We start from the raw sequence: 6,133 nt of genomic DNA, 5'->3' as shown, positions 1-6,133 counted from the left end.
AGTGCTTTCACTCCAGGGACTCCCTTGATTGGAGGTGAGACCACTATTTTCTCTCCAGTGACTGTGCAGGTAGATACAGCCAGGAGTACAAGAAACAAAAGAGTGCCAGAACAGCTCGGACATTGTCCTTCTGGGTACCATTTGTACCCAAGTGCTGTGCTGTGCCACAGTCCTGTGTGCCAGGAGAATGCTTGTCTCCCAGAGGTGCTGAGACAGGCTTCTAAGCCCACAGGAGGGAAAAGCTCCAGAAAGAGACATCAGGACCAACTAACACCAGAGATAACCAGATGGTGAAATTCAAATGCAAGAACATTACCAACAGAAACCAAGGCAACATGGCACCATCCGAACCCAGTTTTCCCACAACAGCAAGTCCAGGATACCCCAACACACTAGAAAAGAAATATCTTGATTTAAAAATCACATCTCATGATGCTGATAGAGGATTTAAAGAAGGACACAAATAACTTCCTTCTTTAAATCCTCTATCAGTATCATGAGATGTGATTTTTAAACACAGGTACTGACATCAAAGTTGTTGTATTTGGCCCATTCTCCATGTTCACCTAGGGCCTATCCATGATCATATGTGAAAGCAATGAACAGTTGTTGACTAGATGAAAATCATCCAAAACACTCAAAAGATGTCCAACTTGAGTATCCAAATAGTATACAGAAGCAAAGTACCTCTGGCAGATTTTCCACTGAAAATCCTCAGGAAATGATCCATAGGGAACAGTGATGTTTAAGGCTAGGGCTTCTTCCCTCTCCCTGATGTCCATATAGAGGTTGTAGAAAACACGTGGTAGGCCATCATGAACATGGGGATCAGGAGCCATGGTTTTGTTTTCCAATTTCTGAAATCCCTTGCTGTATCTGAAGGGGATGTGTGCCTTGTGATATCCGACCACCAGAAAGAAAGGACTGACTGATGTTTTCATCTTTTCCAACAACCAGATGGTTTCCTCTATGTTCTGTTTTTCAGGCAAGGTATGTCCAGGCATTTCTGCTACATCCATAGGACAAAGTAGGTTGGTGTGGAGTTTTCCATCTTGTCCCTTACCTGTCTTAGTGCTTTTATACATCTCTGAGGAGGGATGATAAGATGCAAAAGATTAACTATTTGGATAATTATCACTGTGATTGGAAGATATACCAGGGTGAAAGACTTTTCCAAGAAACGTGGTCACGTAGCCATTCTCCTTGAAGTATTGGAGGATGGTGGAAAAATTTCCAGAGTATAACCTCTAGGAAAAATTAAAGTCATACAGGTGGGTAGTATCACACATCCTACTGGTGAGGAAGAAAACTCAATTTGGTGTGCATACTACTTGCTGAGCAAAGGCATTCTGAAAGAGAATGCTATGGAATGCCACCTGGTCAATATTTGTGAATCTTACTGGCTTATCTCCATAACAGCAGAGGGAGGGGGCAGATATCATCCACAAAGATCAGAAGGACATTCCGAGCATCTGAGGTAATATACCCAAAAGAATAGTTGGCAGGAAGTGATCAAATTCAGGGCTGAAATCAACCAAGTAGAAACAAAAAGAACTATACAAAAGAACAGCAAAACCAGGAGCTGGTTCTTTGAGAAAATCAACAAGATAAATAAACCCTTAGCCAGACTAACCAGAGAGCAAAGAGACAGTATCCAAATTAATAAAATCAGAAATGAGAAGGGCGATATAGCAAGAGAAACTGAGAAAATTAAAAAATCATCAGATCCTACTACAAAAGTATATACTCAACACAACTGGAAAATCTGGATAAAATGGACATTTTCAAAGACAGATACCTAATACCAAAGTTAAATCAGAATCAGATAGATCATCTAAATTGTCCCAGAATGCCTAAGGAAATAGAAGCAGTAGTTGACAGTCTCCCAACCAAAAAAAAAAAAAAAAAAAAAAGCACAGGACCACATAGTACAGAATTCTATCAATACTCTTCAAACTCTATTGCACAAAGTAGAAACAAAGGAAATAATTCGCAACTCATTTTATGAAGCCACCATTATGCTGATACCAAAACCACACAAAGATACAGCAAAGAAAGTCTACTTCAGACCTATTTCCCTTATGAATACAGATGCAAAAATACTCAATAAAATCCTTGCTAACCAAATCGAAGAACACATTAAAATAATCATTTACCATGATCAAGTAGGCTTCATCCCAGGGATGCAGGGATAGTTCAAAATACAGAAATCCATCAATGTTTTCCACTAAACAAACAAATTCAAAGAAAAAACACATGGTCATTTCATTAGATGCTGAAAAAGCATTTGACAAAATTCAGCATCCCTTCATATTTCAAGTCTTGGAAAAGTCAGGAATTCAAGGCCCATAACTAAACATGGTAAAAGCAATGTACAGCAAACCAGTAGCCAACATCAAACTAAATGGAGAGAAACTTGAAACAATCCCACTAAATTCAGTGACTAGACAAGGCTGCCCTTTCTCTCCATATCTATTCAACGCAGTATTGAAGTTCTAGCTAGAGGAATTAGACAACAAAAGGAGGTCAAATGGATGGAAATTGGAAAGGAACAAGACAAAGTATCACTATTTGTAAATGATATGAAAGTATACTTAGGAAACCCCAAAACTTCCACCAGAAAACGCCTACAGCTGATAAAAAAAAAATTAGTAAAGTTGCCATATATATAATTAAGTCAAACAAATCAGTAGCCTTGCTGTACTCAAAGAATAACCAGGCTGAGAAAGAAATTAGGAAAACAACACCCTCTACAATTGTTACAAACAGTATAATGTATAAAATATAAAGTATATAAAGTGTTACTCTAACCAAACATGGGAAAGATCTGTATGGCAAGAACTTCAAGTCTCTGAAGAAAGAAATCGAAAAAGACCTCAGTAGATGAAAAGATCTCCCATGCTCATGGATTGACAGAATTAATAAAGTAAAAATGACCATCTTGCCAAAAACAATCTACAGATTCAATGCAATCCCCATCAAAATTCCAACTCAATTCTTCATAGAATTCGAAAAAGGAGTTCTCACATTCATCTGGAATAACAAAAAAAAAAAAAAACAAAAACAAAAAAAAACAAAAAACAACAACAAAAAAAAACATGATAGCTAAAACTATTATCACACACAATAGAAATTTTGGAGGAACCAGTTTCCTGGACGTTAAATAGTACTACAGAACAATAGTAATAAAAACTACATGGTATTCGTACAGTGACTATCAGGGAGATCAATGGAATAGAATTGAAGACCAAGAAATACATTTACACACCTATAGTCACTTGATCTTTGACAAAGGAGCTAAAATCATCTAATAGAAAAAAAGCCTTTTCAACAAATGGTGCTGGTACAACTGGCAGTTAGCTTGAAGAAGAATGCAAAACAACCCGTTCTTATCTCCTCATAGAAAGGTAGAAAGCTTAAGTCAAAGTAGATTAAGGATCTCTACATAAAAACAGACACACTGAGACTAATAGAACAGAAAGCGAGGAAAAGCATTGAACACATGAGCACAGGGGAAAATTTCCTGAACATAACACCAATAGCTTATTCGAGGAACCAAAGAAGTTGTCAGCCCCATAGGAAGAGCAACATTATGAACCAACCAGTACCCCAAGAGCTCCCAGGGACTAAACTATCAAACAAAGAGTACACATGGAGGGATCCATGTCTCCAGCTGCATATGTAGCAGAGGATGGCCTTGTTGGACATCAAAGGGAGGAGAAGCCCTTGGCCCTGAGAAAGCTTGATGCCCCCCTCCCCCCCTCCCCCCGAACAGGGGAATACTAGGGCAGGGAAGCAGGAGTTGGTGAATTGGTGAGCCGGGAGAAGGGAGGTTGGGTTAAGGTGTTTTGGGAGGGGAAACCAAAAAGGGGATAATATTTGAAATGTAAATAAATAAAATATCTTATTAAAAAAAAGAAAGAGAGGACCATAAACATAAAAGAAACCTGCAAAACACCAAAGAGATTGGACCAGAAAATAATTTCCTCACATCACATAATAATTAAAATGCCAAATGTACAGAGCAAAGAAAGAATTTTGAAAGTGGTAAGGGAAAAAGATCAAGTAATGTATAATGGGAAACCTGTCAGAATTACACCAGACTTCTCTACAGAGACCCTAAAAGACAGAACATCTTGGCCAGATATCATACAGATCCTAAGAGAATGAAAAAGTCAGTCCAGGGTATTATATCCATCAAAATTCTCAATTACCATAGAGTAAGAAACTAAGATTCCTTGACAAAACAAAATTTAACCAATATCTTTCCAACAATCCAATCCTATAGAGGATAATAAAAGGAGGGAAGCTACACCCAAGAAAACATAAGAAACTAATCTTTTCACAAAAAACAAATACCAAAAACCAAAAAAAGAGAACGACACAAGCATAATTCCACCTCTAACAACAAACATTACAGGAAGCAACAAACACACTGGTCATTAATATTTCTCAACATCAATGGATTCAATTCATCAATAAAAATACATAGACTAGCAGGCTAGATACATAAACAGCACCCAGAATTTTGCTGCATACAGGAAACATATCTCTGTGAAAAAGATAGACACTACCTCAGAATAAGGCTGGAAAAAATTTCCAGGAAAATGGTCCTCAGAAACAAGCTGGCATAGCAATTCTAGTATCCAATAAAATAGACTTTCAACCATAATTATCAAAAAAGACAGGGAAAGACACTACACACTCATCTAATGAAAAAAATCCAACAAGAGAAACTCTCAATTCTGAACCTCTATGCCCCAAATGCAAGGGCATTCACATATGTAAAAGAAAGATTACTGATGCTCAAAGCACAACTTGACCCTCTCACAATAATAGTAGGAGACTATACCACCCCATTATTACCAATGGACAATTCATAGATACACAGATACACAGTGAAACTAACAGAAGTAATGAACCAAATGGTCTTAAAAAATATTTACAGAACATTTCATTCTGAAACAAAATAATATACCTTCTTCTTAGCACCTCATGGCACATTCTCAAAAATTGACCATATACTTAGACACAAAACACACCTCAACAGATATAAAAACTTTGACTTAATCCCATGTATTCTATCAGACCACCATGGACTGAGACTGATCTTCAATAGCAACAACAACAACAATACCACCACCAACAAAAACAAAGCCAAAGCCCACAACCATATGATATCATGGTCAGGGACGAAATAAAAAAAAAAATTAAAGACGTGAATTTAATAAAAATGAAGGCATAATATACCCAAACTTATGGGACACAATGAAATCAGTGCTAAGAGAAAAACTCAGCTCTTTGAGTACTTTCATAGGAAAATGGAGAGAGTGTATACTAGTAGCTTAACAGCACGTCTGAAAGCTGTAGAACAAAAAGAAGCGGATACATCCAGGAGTAGACAGCAGTTGAGAGATGTGGCCACACACCCACCTCAAAAATTATTATTCCTGAATTCTTCCTGTCAAAAGGAAATGGAGGCACAAAGAGTGGAGCAGAAACTTAAGGAAAGGCTATACATAGAGAGTGCCCCACCTAGGGATCTATCCCTTATGCTGATACCAAGCCATGCCACTATTGTTAATGTCAAGAAGTGCTTACTGTTTTATAATTGTCTTTCATTACTTCTGCCCCTACTAGAGACCAAAGTCAGACAGTATTCCATTTATAAATGGTTCTAGTACAGTATTTTTTAAAGGGTGGAAAGATGGCTCAGTCAATAAAGTACCTGCTATTCTTTCCACCAAAGTGAAAAAGTTTGGCATGGTGGGCTTGTAGCACTAGCACTGGGGAGGTGGACTAGGTAGCTCACCAGACTTGTTGGGGACAGCTTGCCTAGCCTAGTTGGTGATCCATAGGCCAGTGAGAGACCCTGCCTTCAAAAGCCAAGCAGATGGCTACTGAAGAACCAGACTTGAGGCTGACCTCTGGCAGGTGCACATATGTGTACACACACAAATCATATACCATACCACAGTCAAAACAAGTAAGCAAGTTGCTATTACCAAATACATTAGTATTCAAATTGCCCATTATATTTTAGTATCAGGAATAAATTTCTTTTATGTTTTCTTTAATCTTACAAGTTCATGCATTTAGTATCTTTTTTTATTCAATATATTCTTTATTTACA

The 6,133-nt window shown here is 37.6% G+C and overlaps 1 pseudogene; it reads right to left on the bottom strand.

Moving 5' to 3' along the window:
• Positions 1–573: 573 nt before the first annotated feature.
• Positions 574–5,765, bottom strand: LOC127674562 (iduronate 2-sulfatase-like; annotated as a pseudogene).
• Between the last annotated feature and the right edge of the window lie 368 nt (positions 5,766–6,133).

Source organism: Apodemus sylvaticus, chromosome X, assembly GCF_947179515.1.
Source record: "Apodemus sylvaticus chromosome X, mApoSyl1.1, whole genome shotgun sequence".
NCBI classification, from domain to species: domain Eukaryota; kingdom Metazoa; phylum Chordata; class Mammalia; order Rodentia; family Muridae; genus Apodemus; species Apodemus sylvaticus.
Note: the sequence above shows the minus strand (reverse complement) of the source record. Positions and strands in the feature narration are given on the sequence as shown.